This window comes from Schistocerca serialis, unplaced genomic scaffold (assembly GCF_023864345.2).
Source record: "Schistocerca serialis cubense isolate TAMUIC-IGC-003099 unplaced genomic scaffold, iqSchSeri2.2 HiC_scaffold_1420, whole genome shotgun sequence".
NCBI lineage: Eukaryota > Metazoa > Arthropoda > Insecta > Orthoptera > Acrididae > Schistocerca > Schistocerca serialis.
The window spans coordinates 6,873,832-6,892,405 of NW_026047648.1; the positions used below are offsets into that span (position 1 = coordinate 6,873,832).

At 46.3% G+C, this 18,574-nt stretch overlaps 1 protein-coding gene across 1 annotated transcript in view; it reads right to left on the reverse strand.

The window, feature by feature from the left end:
* The window catches only part of LOC126443015 (tyrosine-protein phosphatase corkscrew-like), a 223,504-nt gene that overhangs the window by 64,745 nt on the left and 140,185 nt on the right, over window positions 1-18,574 (reverse strand). The gene's annotated exons all lie outside the window — the stretch shown is intronic.

Below are 18,574 nucleotides of genomic sequence, written 5' to 3' on the forward strand. Positions count from 1 at the left end.
TTTGAAATGCGTAATAATCCGTAGAAACGTTAGAGCACGTGAGGCTCCGACTTCAAGAAGAATATAATAATTCCAGTCCCAAAGGAAGCAGGTGTTGACAGATGTGAAAATTACCGAACTATCACTTTAATAAGTCACAGCTGCAAAATACTACCGCGAATTATGTACAGACGAATGGAAAAACTGGTAGAAGCCGACCTCGGCGAAGATCAGTTTGGATTCCGTAGAAATTTTTGAACACGTGAGGCAATATTGACCCTACGACTTACCTTGGAAAATAGATTACGGAAAGGCAAACCTAAGTTTCTGGTATTTGTAGACGTAGAGAAAGCTCTTGACAATGTTGACTGGAATACTGTCTTTCAAATTCTGAAGGTGGCAGGGGTAAAATACAGGGAGCGAAAGGCTATTTACAATTTGTACAGAAACCAGATGGCAGTTATAAGGATCGAGGGGCATGAAAGGGAAGCAGTGGTTGGGAAGGGAGTGAGACAGGGTTGTAGCCTCTCCCCGATGTTATTCAATCTGTATATTGAGCAAGCACTAAAGGAAACAAAAGAAAAATTCCGAGCAGGAATTAAAATCCATGGAGAAGAAATAAAAACTTTGAGGTTCGCCGATGACATTGTAATTCTGTCAGAGACAGCAAAGGACTTGGAAGAGCAGTTGAACGGAATGGACAGTGTCTTCAAAGGAGGATATAAGATGAACATCAACAAAAGCAAAACGAGGATAATGGAATGTAGTCAAATTAAATCCGGTGATGCTGAGGGGATTAGATTAGGAAATGAGACACTTAAAGTAGTAAAGGAGTTTTGCTATTTGGGGAGCAAAATAACTAATGATGGTCGAAGTAGAGAGGATATAAAATGTAGACTGGCAATGGCAAGGAAAGCGTTTCTGAACAAGAGAAATTTGTTAACATCGACTATAGATTTAAGTGCGAGGAAGAAGTTTCTGAAAGTATTTGTATGGAGTGTAGCCATGTATGGGAGTGAAACGTGGACGATAAATAGCTTAGACAAGAAGAGAATAGAAGCTTTCGAAATGTGGTGCTACAGAAGAATGCTGAAGATTAGATGGGTAGATCACATAACTAATGAGGAGGTATAGAATAGAATTGGGGAGAAGAGGAGTTTGTGGCACAACTTGACTAGAAGAAGGGATCGGTTGGTAGGACATGTTCTGAGTCATCAAGGGATCACCAATTTAGTATTGGAGGGCAGCGTGGAGCGTAAAAATCGTAGAGGGAGACCAAGAGATGAATACACTAAGCAGATTCAGAAGGATGTAGGTTGCAGTAAGTACTGGGAGATGAAGCAGCTTGCACAGGATAGAGTAGCATGGAGAGCTGCATCAAACCAGTCTCAGGACTGAAGACCAGCAGCACAACAAGAACAACAACAATGTTCATTACTGAATCGAGATTCTGAATAAATATTAATAACAAAAATATTTTTCCAACTTGAAAGTAAATCGACATAAATTAACGTTTTCAACAACAATTCAGTTTTTTATAGAACGTATTGCAGTACTTGGACTTATGAAACGTCATAACTTATAGGTAACAATTGTGTCACGTTTAAACACTAACAGTTCTTCAGGAGACCACAAAATACTATCTTGAAGTTATCGATACCAGGACCGGTGCATATTCCAACACACGTGTCGCATACAGAACACACATTTTGTAGATGATGACTGCTACTATGAACACTCTCGATTCCACTTCAAAATAAGTTTATAATCACATCCAATAGGCTTCTTTTTAAGTTCCTGAATGCCTACAGTAAAAGCATCTTTATAACTAAAAAGTGAATCAATATTTTTGAAGTACGCGTATTAATGACTTCCTAGTAAACCAACTAATGGCACAGTCAGAAACTGTCGACGCTGCTACGATTACCAACCACACCAGTAAAATTCATCACTCGCCATCTCGGAACATCAACTATCAGACCCGAAAGTCTAGTTAAGTGTACTAACGGGATACATAGCCAACAACTCTACTAAGCCACCTACTTACGTATTTACTCAGCACATAATAAAATCTTCAAATGATAAAATACCACCAGTTGTAATCCTCTGTAACTCCTGGGTCAACAATAATATTCTTGTAGAGCAGCTAAGTTTTTATGTAATGCACTACTGCCCATTAAAATTGCTACACCACGAAGATCACGTGCTACAGACACGAAATTTAACCGACAGGAAGAAGATGCTGTGATATGCAAATGATTAGCTTTTCAGAGCATTCACACATGGTTGGCGCCGGTGGCGACACCTAAAAAGTCCTGACACGAGGAAAGTTTAGAACCGATTTCTCATACGCAAACAGCAGTTGATCGGCGTTGCCTGGTGAAACTTAGTTGTGATGCCTCGTGTAAGGAGGAGAAATGCGTACCATCACATTTCCGACTTTGATAAAGGTCGGATTGTAGCCTATGGCGATTGCGGTTTATCCTATCGCGACATTGCTGCTCGCGTCGGTCGAGATCCAATGACTGTTAGCAGAATACGGAATCGGTGGGTTCAGGAGGGTAATACGGAACGCCGTGCTGGATCCCAACGGCCTCGTATCACTAGCAGTCGAGATGACAGGCATCTTATCCGCACGGCTGTAAATGATCGTGCAGCCACGTCTCGAACCCTGAGTTAACAGATGCGGACGTTTGCAAGACGACAACCAACTGCACGAACAGTTCGACGACGTTTGCAGCAGCACGGACTATCAGCTCGGAGACCGTGGCTGCGGTTACCCTTGACGCTGCATCACAGACAGGAGCGCCTGCGATGGTGTACTCGACGACGAACCTGGGTGCACGAATGGCAAAACGTCATTTTTTCGGACGAATCCAGGTTCTGTTTACAGCATCACGATGGTCGCATCCGTGTTTGGCGACATCGCGGTGAACGCACATTGGAAGCGTGTATTCGTCATCGCCATACTGGTGTATCACCCGGCGTGATGGTATGGGGTGCCATCGGTTACACGTCTCTGTCACCTCTTGTTCCTATTCAGGCCACACTGAACAGTGGACGTTACATTCCAGATGTGTTACGACCCGTGGCTCTACCCTGCGTTCGATCCCTGCGAAACCCTACACTTCAGCAGGATAATGCACGATCGCATGTTGCAGGTCCTGTACGGGCCTTTCTGTATACAGAAAATGTTCGACTGCTGCCCTGGCCAGCACATTCTCCAGATCTTTCACCAACTGAAAACGTCTGGTCAATGGTGGCCGAGCAACTGGCTCGTCACAATACGCCCGTCACTACTCTTGATGAACTGTGGTATCGTGTTGAAGCTGCACGGGCAGCTGTACCTGTACACGCCATCCGAGCTCTGTTTGACTCAATGCCCAGGCGTATTGAGGCCGTTATTACGGCCAGAGGTGGTTGTTCTCGGTACTGATTTCTCAGGATCTATGCACCCAAATAGCGTAAAAATGTAATCACATGTCAGTTCTAGTATAATATATTTGTCCAATGAATACCCGTTTATCGTGCGCATTTCTTCTTGGTGTAGCAATTTTAATGGCCAGTAGTGTACATAGTTCAGCACGTGTCTGCTTTAGCTCTTACTTAACAAGCAGAGTGCAGAAAGTTACCCTAGGCTGTCCCAGTCGTACAAACAGAGGGCCCCCCCACATAATGTGGGGACCTACTACAATGGGAGTCTCAGAGGTTTCCACGACTGTCCGTCTACTGCTCTCGCTTACAGCCAATCGTCTGCCGCGTTATTCAACTCTCGAGGCACAGTTAGTCCTGTCTGCAAATGATTCAGGCATCGTTGAAAAGGTGAGGAAAAAGCATCGACAGTGAACGATGTTTTCGTGAAAGTCACTGCAGAATCCAGACGAAGGTCGAGAACAGACTATGAGAGGAGCAAGAAAGCTTTAGACACGGTAGCTCAAATGCGGACCTCATATTTTCAGTCCAGCAGCACCAGTGTGGATTTGGGCAAGATCTCGCGGCGGCCTTTCTCGATACAGAAAAGGTAGTCGATACCGTCCGTAGCACAAAGGTCTGGAAAGCAATAGAAAAATGGGGAGTGGAAGAAGAGACGACAAGCAGGCCGGAGGAAATGTACTGTGGAAGTCTGAGTTCTCTGCGAGTGGGAAATGAAAGGACGGTTTGGTTCCAGCTCACAAGGGGTGTGAAACAGGGCAGTGAATTGTCATCTCTCCTGTTCGCTGTGGTCTCAGTTGAGATGATGACCGAGGTGGTGGAAAAAGCTGGATAAGACAGGATGGAAGCAGTGGTGGTTGCAGATGAAACAGGAGAAACAGGGAGGAGGAGATTATAGAACAGATAGAAACTGCGTGGCAGTATGGAATGAAATTTAATGTAATCAAATGAGAGATTCGTGTTACAACTAGAAAGAAAGATAGACCATCTGGCGGAGTAAGGATTGGGGGTGAACGACTGAAGACGGAGGCAAGCATCGAGTACTTGAGAAGTGTGATAGAGGGAAATGGAAGAACTAAGAAATCAGTGAACACGCCAGGCAGCCAAAAAGAAGCATTCCTGCCAAGTACTTGGAGTCTGGTTTGGAAAAAGGATGTCTCACAAAACAGCAGAGAAGCAATATATCGAAGTTACTTCATCACAAAACTGACCTGTGCATCTGAAAAGTGAGTAACGAAGAATAGAGATGCGAGTGGATTACAGGAATGTGGAATGAAGTACGATAGGAGTAACGAGACAGACGATGAACAACGAAAGGGTAAGGGAAATAGTGAAAGAGCAACCTTTGCAGAGCAGCATAGGAACATCAAGGCTAAGATGGGATACGCACTTAAAGAGAATGGAAAACAAGAGGAACCTCAAAAGATAGTTCTGAGGCATCAAAGGATCAACAATTTAGTATTGGAGGGCAGCGTGGAGAGTAAAAATCGTAGAGGGAGACCAAGAGATGAATACACTAGCAGATTCAGAAGGATGTGGGTTGCAGTAGGTACTGGGAGATGAAGAAGCTTGCACAGGATAGAGTAGCATGGAGAGCTGCATCAAACCAGTCTCAGGACTGAAGACAACAACAACAACAACAACTACACGAAATGGAGATGGGAAGGAAATGATTCAGAGGAAAACCGAAGGATAGATGGCTGAAAGGGCTGAAGGAGTGTTGAAAAATGAGGTGGAGGCTGAACCAGAGTGAACACAGAAAGAAGTTGCAAAAAGAGGACTCGATGGTGAGCCATATGTTCCAAACAGATTCAGCCTTGGGCTGGAAACTGTTCAAGATGTTGACAATGATGACTCCCTGTTCTTTTTTTTTTACGTATGGACTTGCTTAAACTTAAGAAAAAAGCTCATTCGGTTTATACTGTCAAAAATATCCCACCTACTATATGAAGCTAGCGTACCAAAAAGAAATGTCAAACAGTGTACAAAATCCCAAGTTCCTAGGTTTGAATATTGATGAAAAGTTAAACTGGAAAAACGATATAATAGACCTGCTATGACATTTATGTTAGACTACTTTTGCCTTGAGAATAATGGCTAACTTTCCGGCTATGGCAGACAATAGGTTGTATTTTTTTTATTCACTAAGGTCTTGTGGCGTAATATTCTGCATGAACGCAAAAGCAAGTAACTAGAATTATGTGCGACACACACACACACACACACACACACACACACACACACACACACACACACACACACACACACGTTCATCTGGCAGGCGTCTCTTTACGCAGCTGGGAATATTGACCAGAGCCTGTAATAAATTACTATGTCTCACATGTTAAAGGTCAAATTATATTCTTTACATTTACTGGTTTTCGTCTTTAATTTCTCTTAATAATTGACCAGACGTTTTCAGTTGGTGAGAGATCTGGAGAATGTGCTGGCCAGGGCAGAAGTCGAACATTTTCTGTATCCAGAAAGGCCCGTACGGGACCTACAACATGCGGTCGTGCATTATCCTGCTGAAATGTAGGGTTTTGCAGGGATCGAATGAAGGGTAGAGCCACGGGTCGCAACACATCTGAAATGTAATGTCCACTGCTCAAAGTGCCGTCAGTGCGAACAAGAGGTAACCGAGGCGTGTAACCGATGGCACCCCATACCATCACGCCGAGTGATACGCCAGTATGGCGATGACGAATACACGCTTCCAATGTGCGTTCACCGCGATGTCGCCAAACACGGATGCGACCATGGTGATGCTGTAAACAGAACCTGGATTCATCCGAAAAAATGACGTTTTGCCATTCGTGCACCCAGGTTCGTCGTCGAGTACACCATCGCAGGCGCTCCTGTCTGTGATGCAGCGTCAAGGGTAACCGCAGCCACGGTCTCCGAGCTGATAGTCCGTGCTGCTGCAAACGTCGTCCAACTGTTCGTGCAGATGGTTATTGTCTTGCAAACGTCCCCATCTGTTGTCTCAGGGATCGAGACGTTGCTGCACGATCCTTTACAGCCGTGCGGATAAGATGCCTGTCATCTCGACTGCTAGTGATACGAGGCCGTTGGGATCCAGCATGGCGTTCCGTATTACCCTCCTGAACCCACCGATTCCAAATTCTGCTAAAAGTCATCGGATCTCGACCAACGCGAGCAGCAACGTCGCGATACGATAAACCGCAGTCGCGATAGGCTACAATCCGACCTTTAACGAAGTCTGAAACGTGATGGTACGCATTTCGGCTCCTTACACGAGGCATCACAACAACATTTCACCAGACAACGCCGGTTAACTGCTGTTTTTGTATGAGAAGTCGGTTGGAAACTTTCCTTATGTCAGCACGTTGTAGGTGTCGCCGCCGGCGCCAACCTTGTGTGAATGCTCTGAAAAGCTAATCATTTGCATATGCACAGCATCTTCTTCCTGTCGGTTAAATTTCGCGCGTGTAGCACGTCACGTCCGTGGTGTAGCAATTTTAATGGCCAGTAGTGTAGTACAGTGTGGGCAAAATAAAAGTGGGCGAGAGGGCTGAGTTCCAGGCTACAAAAAGTAACACAGAAGAGGAAAGGAAATGCAGCGGTACAGACTCTGAAAGTGGCCACCATCCACGTCTTGGCACTTTAGGGCCCCGGTCAGCAAGTTACTGAAGGCGGATCGAAGCTGGACTGCTCTGCAATTGCTGCAACCTCGTCCGGAATATTCTGCTGCAGTTCGTGAAGACTGCGACGGCTGTTGCGATACACGTTAAGCCTGGAGAGCTCCGCACGCAAAGTAGTCGCACACCGGCACCTCGGGTGAGCAGCTGGGGCCGCCGTGACCCCAGACTGACCTCTGCTCGCAGCCCTGTCCGGCGTGAGGACCGTGTGCGTGACGTCAGAGGTTGGGCAGGCTGTGTGGGCAGTCGCTCCGTCCTGTTGGAAGTAACTGTAGCTCCTTTCCTTCTCCGTTGATGTTGCCACAAATTCACGTGGATCCGTATCTGCATCTACGTCTACCTGTACATCTACATCCATACTACGCAAGCCACCTGACGGTGTGTGGCGGAGGGTACGTTGAGTACCTCTATCACTTCTCCCTTCTATTCCAGTCTCGTATTGTTCGTGGAAAGAAGGATTGTCAGTATGCCTCTGTGTGGGCTCTAATCTCTCTGATTTTATCCTCACGGTCTCTTCGCGAGACACACGTAGGAGGGAGCAATATACTGCTTGACTCCTCGGTGAAGGTATGTTCTCGAAACTTCGACAAAAGCCCGTACCGAGCTACTGAGCGTCTCTGCTGCAGAGTCTTCCACTGGAGTTTATCTATCGTCTCCGTAACGCTTTCGCGATTACTAAATGATCCTGTAACGAAGCGCGCTGCTCTCCGTTGGATCTTCTCTATCAACCCCATCTGGTACGGATCCCACACTGCTGAGCAGTATTCGAGCAGTGGGCGAACAAACGTACTGTAACCTACTTCCTTTGTTTTCGAATTGCATTTTCTTAGGATTCTTCCAATGAATCTCCGTCTGGCATCTGCTTTACCGACCATCAACTTCATATGATCATTCCATTTTAAATTACTCCTCGTGCCTACTCTCAGATGATTTATGGAATTAACTGCTTCCAGTTGCTGACCTGCTATATTGTAGCTAAATGATAAGGGAGCTATCTTTCTATGTATTCGCAGCACATTACACTTGTCTACATTGAGACTCAACTGCCATTCCCTGCGTCAATTCGCTGCAGATCCTCCTGCATTTCAGTACAATTTTCCATTTTTTACAACCTCTCGATATACCACAGCATCATCCGCAAAAAGCCTCAGTGAACTTCCGATGTCATCCACAAGGTGATTTATGTGTATTGTGAATAGCAACGGTCCTACAACACTCCCCTGCGGCACACCTGAAATCACTCTTACTTCGGAAGACTTCTCTCCATTCAGAATGGCATGCTGCGTTCTGTTATCTAGGAACTCTTCAATCCAATCTCACAATTGGTCTGATAGTGCATATGCTCTTACTTTGTTCATTAAACTACTGTGGGGAACTGTATGGCACGCCTTGCGTATGTCAAGAAACACGGCATCTACCTGTGAACCCGTGTCTATGGCCCTCTCAATCTCGTGTCCACTCCTTCGGGACACTTTTATTCGTCCCACCCAGTAGTAGTGTAAAAGCAGACTTCTGGGAAAGTGTATTGTCTTCGAACACTACGAATTACCTCGAAGAAAACGGCCTATTGACAGACAGTCAACACGGATGTAGAAGGCACCGTTCTTGTGAAACGCAACCTAGGAATTACAATTACGAACAACTTAAATCGGACGGGACACAGAGAAAATGTTGTAGGGAAGGCTAACCAAAGACTGATTTATTGGTAGGACACTTAGAAAATGTAACAGATCTACTACACTACGCTTGTCCGTCCTCTTTTCGGTGTGGGTTCTTTAGCAGATGGGACTGACGGAGTACATCGAAAAAGTTCAGAGAAGGGCAGCACGTTTCGTACTATAGGAAAATAGCGGACAGAGTGTCGCTGACACGATACGGGATTTGGGATGGACGTCATTAAAACAAGGGCGTCTTTCGTTGCGGAGGAATCTTCTCACGACATTCCAATCAGCAACTCTCTCCTCCGAATGCGAAAATATTTTGTTGACACCGACCTGGTTGCATATTCATTACCAGATAAACGCCAGTTTAATTTACACTCGCAGTTCGTCATCCGCAATGGATATACTGAATATAGTAACTTGACTGTTTCTGTGTTTGAAGGTGCTCAAACTTTTGATATTGTTTTACAGTAGGTAGATTTTAAACTCTCAAGGGGAGGAAATTAGCTGACAGGGAAAGCATGAAATACAGTTCAAGCTTAGCTATTACGCTTATTTTAGAACCCGCGACTATTGGTTGAATGTAAATACATAACAGTGCAACCACTCACTGTTTTTGAATAGTTACTTACTATACCACGAACCGGTTTTCGAATCGTTCCAGGTTCACATCCAGACGGTTTTCTGGACGAAACAGCGATGTAACTTCCCGAAAACCATCTGGATACAGGTTCGTGGAATAATAAATAACTATTCAAAAAAAGTGACCAGTTGCAGTTTTGCGTATTTAGATGCGAAATTCTCTCAGAGCACCCCATTCTTCCTCTACTGTATTTCTTTCCCCCCATTCTTGACAATCGTTCCCTAATGCTCTCCCCCCGAAACACTACAACCAACCTCTGGTTTAGTCAGTTTATCCAGGTCCTATCTCCTTAAATTCCCACCTTTTTTTTCTTCAGTTTTAATCTACAGTTCATAACCAACAGATTGTGGTCAGAGTCCACATCTGCCCCTGGAAATGTTTTACAATTTATAACCTGGTTCCTAAATCTCTGTCTTACCATTATATAATCTATGTGAAACGTATCAGTATCTCCAGGCATCTTCCATGTATACAATCTTCTTTTATGATTCTTCAACGAAGTGTTATGCTATGATTAACTTATGCTCTGTGCAAAATTCTACCAGGCGGCTTCCTCTTTCATTCCTTACCCCCATTCCATATTCACCTACTACGTTTCCTTCTCTTCCTTTTCCTACTATCGAATTCCAGTCACTCATGACTATTAAATTTTCGTCTCCCTTCACTATCTGAATAATTTCTTTCATCTCATCATACGCAACTCGCCCTTTTTTCACATGATATCTTGGGAACCATGGATGAAGTGTATCCGACGCATGCCATATTCCTCGACTTCCGGAAAGCGTTTGACTCGGTGCCCCACTGCAGACTCCTAACTAAGGTACGAGCATATGGGATTGGTTCCCAAGTATGTGAGTGGCTCGAAGACTTCTTAAGTAATAGAACCCGGAACGTTGTCCTCGATGGTGAGTCTCCATCGGAGGTGAGCGTATCATCTGGAGTGCCCCAGGGAAGTGTGGTAGGTCCGCTGTTGTTTTCTATCTACGTAAATGGTCTTTTGGGTAGGGTGGATAGCAATGTGCGGCTGTTTGCTGATAGTGCTGTGGTGTACGGGAAGGTGTCGTCGTTGAGTGACTGTAGGAGAATACGAGATGACTTGGACAGGATTTGTGATTGGTGTAAAGAATGGCAGCTAACTCTAAATATAGATAAATGTAAATTAATGCAGACGAATAGGAAAAAGAATCCCATAACGTTTGAATACTCCATTAGTAGTGTAGCGCTTGACACAGTCACGTCGATTAAATATTTGGGCGTAACACTGCAGAGCGATATGAAGTGGGAAAGCATGTAATGGCAGTTGTGGGGAAGGCGGATAGTCGTCTTCGGTTCATTGGTAGAATTTTGGGAAGATGTGGTTCATCTGTAAAGGAGACCGCTTATAAAACAGTAGTAAGACCTATTCTTGAGTACTGCTCGAGCGTTTGGGATCCCTATCAGGTCGGATTGAGGGAGGACGTGGAAGCAATTCAGAGGCGGGCTGCTAGATTTGTTACTGGTAGGTTTGGTCATCACGCGAGTGTTACGGAAATGCTTCAGGAACTCGGGTGGGAGTCTCTAGAGAAAGGAGGCGTTCTTTCCGTGAATCACTACTGAGGAAATTTAGAGAACGAGCATTTGAGGCTGACTGCAGTACAATTTTACTGCCGCCAACTTACATTTCGCGGAAAGACCACAAAGACAAGATAAGAGAGATTAGGGCTCGTAGAGAGGCATATAGGCAGTCATTTTTCCCTCGTTCTGTTTGGGAGTGGAAAAGGGAAAGAAGATGCTAGTTGTGGTACGAGGTACCCTCCGCCACGCACTGTACGGTGGATTGCAGAGTATGTATGTAGATGTACATTTTATCAATCTCTTCGTCATCTGCGGAGCTAGTCAGCGTATAAACCCAAGAGATGAATACACTAAGCAGATCCAGAAGGATGTAGGTTGCCGTAGGTGCTGGGAGATGGAGAAGCTTGCACAGGATAGAGTAGCATGGAGAGCTGCATCAAACCAGTCTCTGGACTGAAGACAACAACAACAACAACAACAACAACAACACATGCGAAATAAAGTGCTTTTTCGAAAATAAAAACGGTTTAGCAGGAAAACGACTTTGCTCGAGAAATTCGCGCCGGCTGTGGTGCCGCGTGTACAGAAGGGACTGGGGAAAACCTGCGAAAAGACGCCCCGGCGGAGAGCTACTCACTTGAAGAGCAGCAGCGCGTTGCGCAGTTCGTGCAGCGCCGTCGAGATGATGATCCTGGCGGCGGGGAGAGCGAGCACGTCCACCAGCAGCGACTGCTTCCTCACCGACATCTTCACAGTCCTGAAGGCGCGCGCCGTTCAGCACTCCGAAACGTCCCGTCCGGTGTGGGTCCTACTACAGCAGCGGGGGCGGTTGCGCTCGTAGCAGGCCAGCGGCATCTTCTGCCGCGGAGAGTTTTAAACGCAGAGCCGCGCCGGAACCTGCTCACGGGCTGGGCTAGCGCAGCAAACTACTATGTCCACGAACGGCGTCTTCTCTGGCGGACCGCCGGTATCTTCACAACCACAAGGTCGGAGCGGCCTCGCGCAACCTCTTTTGCTCCTGCAGTTGACCTCGTTACAAATGGGAGACGGAAGGGGGGAGACAAAAACGACCCGACTTCACGTTTTCTTTTTCATCCGGGCCCCCAAAACCACTGACACGCCGGAAGTCGGCTGTTTCTCTCACGTAACCGCCTCCTGTAAACGCCGGCCTCCGTCAAACTTCACACCGAGGAGAGTCGCTGTAAACGAAAGAGAGGGAGGGAGGGAGGGCAAACGACGTAGCTAGTCTCTCTTGAACGGACCGCTACCGGCGACAGGTAGTGGCCGTGAGTTTTGCTTTTTTCTTCCCTAGTCTCTTGTCCAGATCGCGTTTTCCTGTGTTTAGACTACACTTGCAGTTTTCACAGTGCCCGATCGAGGGACAGTACGCGAGAAAACGACACTAGCGCACCTGTCGTAATTGGTAGCTGCCGCGAGGTGCGAAATACAGACTCGTATGGCTTACCACACGAGCTGTCTCCTCGCCTATTGGACTACAAGAGAGACAGGAGGGACTGAAAGAGAATCTTAAAGAAGCAGATACACCACAGGGACGGGAAAGTGCACTAGAAAAAGAGGGATAGAGGGGGAAGAGGTGCTAATACGCAGTCGCTGTCCACGCACGATCACTTCGTGGTACACCTCGGTCCACAAGTTCACGATTTCACTTCACCACGTTTGCGGTCCTCTAGTCGAATCCTGGATTTATAGGCGCCGGGTAGCGAATACCTGGTCGGCAACTGTGGCGCGTCGCGAGCCTGCCAGGTTATCGCAGAGAGATCGCGGCGTGAAGAAAACAGCACGTCCCGAAAGCTGCAATCCGCCGACTGCGTCAGGCGTGTATGTGTGTGTCTCCGCTCTTGACCGTTGTGGGACACACACGGGCAAAGTTGCTTCACCGCGTTCCTCAAAGCTGGTACAGTGTGGGCAGCAAGTAGATGGTACACTGCCTGCAGCAACTACAGTATGTTCAAAACCAGTCGTTGCGTTGAACACATTAACTGGTCGGTACAGCGTGGACAAAAATTCGCTAGTACATTGTGCACAGCAGAAAGTCACTACAGTGTGTACAGCAAACAGAGCCTATAAAATACCACCACAGTGTCTTCAGGAAATATCGGGTACAGTGTGTCCACCAAGATTCCGGTACAGTGTGTCCACCAAGTTTTCAGTACAGTGTGTCCGGTAAGTAGCACTACCGCGCACTAGTTCCTCTGCCTACGGCGGCTCCCGTTCGACTGGAGAGCCGCGCAGGGCTGCGCTGGAGGTTGAGGTTGAGCTCTCCTCCCCCCCCCCCCCCCCCCCCCCCCCAACCGTCCAGCCATCGGCATGAGCGGCGCGGCGTCCGTCTCCTCTCCGGCTGCGGCCGCAGCCCCCCCTCTGCTCTTCCGGTTGAGTAATGCCCTCTCGTCAAATATGGGCCTCCACCCAGCGCCGAGCCGAGGACACGGCAGCGGCGGCGAGGCCGCGCAGCGCAGGCGAATACGGAATCAGGTCTGCTGCGCCTCGGAGGGAACACCGGCCCCGGCGACTCGGCGCGGTGTAGGCGGTCGCATGGAAAGCCGGCGAGCTCTCGAGTGCAGCCACGACTCTGGAGCACCACATCGCTTTCGACGTACAGTGTATATATAGAGGGTCGAGTCATTTTGTCTGCAGACAACTGAGACTACTTTGCAGGCCTTTCCTGTTCCAGTCGCGTACGGTTCGCGGGAAGAACGACTGCCGGAAAGCCTCCGTGCGCGCTCGAATCTCTCTAATTTTACATTCGTGATCTCTTCGGGAGGTATAAATAAGGGGAAGCAATATATTCGATACCTCATCCAGAAACGCACCCTCTCGAAACCTACACCTACACCGCGATGCAGAGCGCCTCTCTTGCAGAGTCTGCCACTCGAGTTTGCTAAACATCTCCGTAACGCTATCACGCTTACCAAATAACCCTGTCACGAAACGCGCCGCTCTTCTTTGGATCTTCCCTATCTCCTCCGTCAACCCGACCTGGTACGGATCCCACACTGATGAGCAATACTCGAGTATAGGTCGAACGAGTGTTTTGTAAGCCACGTCCTTTGTTGATGGACTACATTTTCTAAGGACTCTCCCAATGAATCTCAACCTTTCACCCGCCTTGCCAACAATTAATTTTATATGATCATTCCACTTCAAATCGTTCCGCACGCATACTCCCAGATATTTTACAGAGGTAACTGCTACCAGTGTTTGTTCCGCTATCATATAATCGTACAATAAAGGATCCTTCTTTCTATGTATTCGCAATACATTACATTTGTCTATGTTAAGGGTCAGTTGCCACTCCCTGCACCAAGTGTCTATCCGCTGCAGATCTTCCTGCATTTCGCTACAATTTTCTAATGCTGCAACTTCTCTGTATACTACAGCATCATCCGCGAAAAACCGCACGGAACTTCCGACACTATCTACTAGGTGATTTATATATATTGTGAAAAGCAATGGTCCCGTAACAGTCCCCTGTGGCACGCCAGAGGTTACTTTAACGTCTGTAGACGTCTCTCCATTGCGAACAACATGCTGCGTTCTGTCTGCTAAAAGCTCTTCAATCCAGCCACACAGCTGGTCTGATATTCCGTAGGCTCTTACTTTGTTTATCAGGCGACAGTGCGGAACTGTATCGAACGCTTTCCGGAAGTCAAGGAAAATGGCATCTACCTGCGAGCCTGTATCGAACACTTTCTGGGTCTCACGAACAAATAAAGCGAGTTGGGTCTCACACGATCGCCGTTTCCGGAATCCGTGTTGATTCCTACATAGTAGATTCTGGGTGCAAAAAACATGTTCTAAAATTCTACAACAGATCGACGTCAGAGATATAGGTCTATAGTTTTGCGCATCTGCTCGACGACCCTTCTTGAAGACTGGGACTACCTGTGCTCTTTTCCAGTCATTCGGAACCTTCCGTTCCTGTAGAGACTTGCGGTACACGGCTGTTAGAAGGGGGGGGGGGGGGGGGGGCAAGGTCTTTCGCGTACTCTGCGTAGAATCGAATTGGTATCCCGTCAGGTCCATCGGTAATGCTGGTACGCGGTATGGTGTTGGCCCACCCTTAGCCTTGATGACGGCTTCCACTCTCGCAGGGATACGTTCAATCAGGTGCCGGAGAGTTCTTGCGGAATGGCAGCCCTTTCTGCACTGAGGAGAGGTATAGATTCGGTTGGTGATGCCTGGCACTCAGTCGGCGTTCCAAAACATTCCAAACGTGTTGTATAGGCTTTAGGTCAGGACTCTGTGCAAGCCAGTCCATTACACGGATGTTATTGTCGTGTAACGATTCCAAAACAGGTCGTGCATTGTGAACAGGTGCTCGATCCTGTTGAAAGATGCAATCGCCATCCGCGAATTGCTCTTCAACAGTGGGAAGGAAGACGATGGTTAAAACATCAGTGTTCCCCTCTGGTGTGACAGAGCCTCGCCAAACAACAAGGGGTGCAAGCCCCCTCCATGAAAAACACGACCACACCGTAACACCACCGCCTCCGAATTTTACTGTCGGCACTACACACGCTGGCAGATGATGTTCACCTCGTCCAATGTTTACGCCCCTTACACCGAGCGAGGCGTCGTTCGGCATTTACAGGCGTGATGTGTGGCTTATGAGCAGCCGCTCGACCGTGAAATCCAAGTTTTCTGAGCTCCCGCCTAATTGTCATGGTACTTGCAGTGGCTCTTGATGCAGTCTGGAATTCCTGTGTGATGGTCTGGACAGATGTCTGCCTATTAGACATTACGACCCTCTTCAACTGTCGGCTGTCTCTGTCAGTCAACAGACGAGGTCGGCCTGTACGCTTTTGTGCTGTACGTGTCCCTTCACGTTTCCACTTCACTGTCACGTCGGAAACAGTTGACCTAGGGATGTTTAGGAGTGTGGATATCTCGCGTACAGACCTACGACACAAGCGACACCCAATCACCTGACCACGTTCGAAGTCCGTGAGTTCGGCGGAGCGCCCCATTCTGCTCTCTGACGACGTCTAATGACTACTGAGGTCGCTGATACGGAGTACCTGCCAGTAGGTGGCAGCACAATGCACCTAATATGACAAACGTCTGTTTCTGGGGGGTGTCCGGATACTTTTGATCACATGGTGTAAGACTAGTCATCTTGGGGGAAAAAACAAGCTCTTCAGCTGTAGTTAGTCCTGTATTACTGGATCACTATCGGTTTCGTGGCACTACAATCCACATCTTCAGATGAAAATGTTTTAGTCATACGTTCGCCTGAAGATGTGGAAGCGATAGGTTTCCACTAATGAAGGACTAAATACTGCTGAAGCGGTTATTAGCACCCAAGATAACTAAAAAGACATTTCTTGCGTACAGACTAGCTTTTGCTGCGAAATAGCACAAGTTTTTACTCCAATTTCAAATAGGACAGACGAGACAATTCTCAGACAATGTTGCGCGACATTTCATTTCATTTCATAGCGCGGAAGTCCTAGTTTTTGTTTTTCTTATTGTTAAGCATCACTTATCAAGATGTGGAAAACGGAGGAAATGTTGCAGCTGACTGAACATTTTTGAGGGGAGTTTGTAATTCCGAATATAATAGTCACAATAAGAAAAAGTCGTTTATCGAATTTCCAGCAAGAAAAGCTCTACAGTATCGGTGAGTGATGCGGTAGTAAATATCGAGGGGAAAAAGGTATTCAACAGTGTGCGCGAGACAAAGTATCTACACTGTCTATATACATTGTCTAGTTACATGTCTATAGTCAGTCGCCCTACTATGTCAACAGACAATCGCTGAGTTCTGTAGACCAGTGTGTACTTACCTTCAGAGAACTCACGCGGATCTCACGATGAATGTTGTTCTGGATGAGGACAAATTACTACCAGTGAACGAAGAGATACATTCCTGCGGCCACACATGTTTCAATACGCACGTGAAATAATTCCCTAAATTCAAATATTAATTTTTTTCTAAGGAAAAGTGCTAGACACAGCTATGAGGTGTGTTGCAAACAGCGGAGCACTAATGGAGGACAAAATGATACATTACTACTAGCTCATTGTAAATTCTTATTCGAAGGAAGTCAAAATTTGTAAGTTAGGCTTATGCACTAGTTAATTGCAATTATTAGATGTCCAATTGTACCTTTCATACAAAATAAGTAGTCCTGTTTTGTAAGTTATAACGACATTTTTACTGCGCAAAATGACACTGGAAAAGGCGTCATAATTTATGATACGTACGCGCAGTTACAAATCATAATGCCAGGAGCAGTTTACACATTAGATGAGTAAAAGGTGTTGACAGATCTGAAAGTTACCGAACTATCACTTTCATAAACCACGGCTGCAAACTACTAACACGAATTATTTACAGACCAATGGAAAAACTGGTAGAACCTGACCTCGGGGAAGATCAGTTTGGATTCCGTAGCAATGTTGGAACACGTGAGGCAATACTAATCCTACGACTTACCTTAGAAAGTAGATTAAGGAAAGGCAAACCTACATTTCTAGCATTTGTAGACCTAAAGAAAGCTTTTGACAATGTTGACTGGAATACTCTCTCTCAAATTCTAAAGATGGCAGGGGTAAAATACAGGGAGCGGAAGGCTATTTACAATTTGTACAGAAACCAGATGGCAGTTATAAGAGTCGAGGGGGATGAAAGGGAAGCTGTGGTTGGGAAAGGAGTGAGACAGGGTTGTAGCCTCTCTCCGATGTTATTCAGTCTGTATATTGAGCAAGCTGTAACGGAAACAAAAGAAAAATTCGGAGAAGGTATTAAAATCCGTGGAGAAGAAATAAAAACTTTGAGGTTCGCCGATGACATTGTAATTCTGTCAGAGACAGCAAAGGACTTGGAAGAGCAGTTGAATGGAATGGACAGTGTCTTGAAAGGAGGATATAAGATGAACATCAACAAAAGCAAAACGAGGATAATGGAATGTAGCCGAATTAAATCGGGTGATGATGCGGCAATTAGATTAGGGAATGAGACACTTGAAGTAGCAGAAGAGTTTTGCTATTTGGGGAGCAAAATAACTGATGACGGTCGAAGTAGAGAGGATATAAAATGCAGACTGGCAATGGCAAGGAAATCGTTTCTGAAGAAGAGAAATTTGTTAACATCGGGTATACATTTAATAGTCAGGAAGTAGTTTCTGAAAGTATTTGTATGAAGTGTAGCCATGTATGGAAGTGAAACATGGACGATGAATAGTTTTGACAAGAAGATAATAGAAGCTTTTGAAATGTGGTGCTACAGAAGAATGCTGAAGATTAGATGGGTAGATCACATAACTAATGAGGTATTGAATAGGATTGGGGAGAAGAGAAATTTGTGGCACAACTTGACTAGAAGAAGGGATCGGTTGGTAGGACATGTTCTGAGGCATCAAGGGATCACCAATTTAGTATTGGAGGGCAGCGTGGAGGGTAAAAATCGTAGAGGGAGACCAAGAGATGAATACACTAAGCAGGTTCAGAAGGATGTAGGTTGCAGTAAGTACTGGGAGATGAAGAAGCTTGCACAGGATAGAGTAGCATGGAGAGCTGCATCAAACCAGTCTCAGGACTGAAGACAACAACAACAACAACAACAACAACAACAACAACAACAACAGCGAGTAAAAGGATCTTGTGCTTTAGATACTATT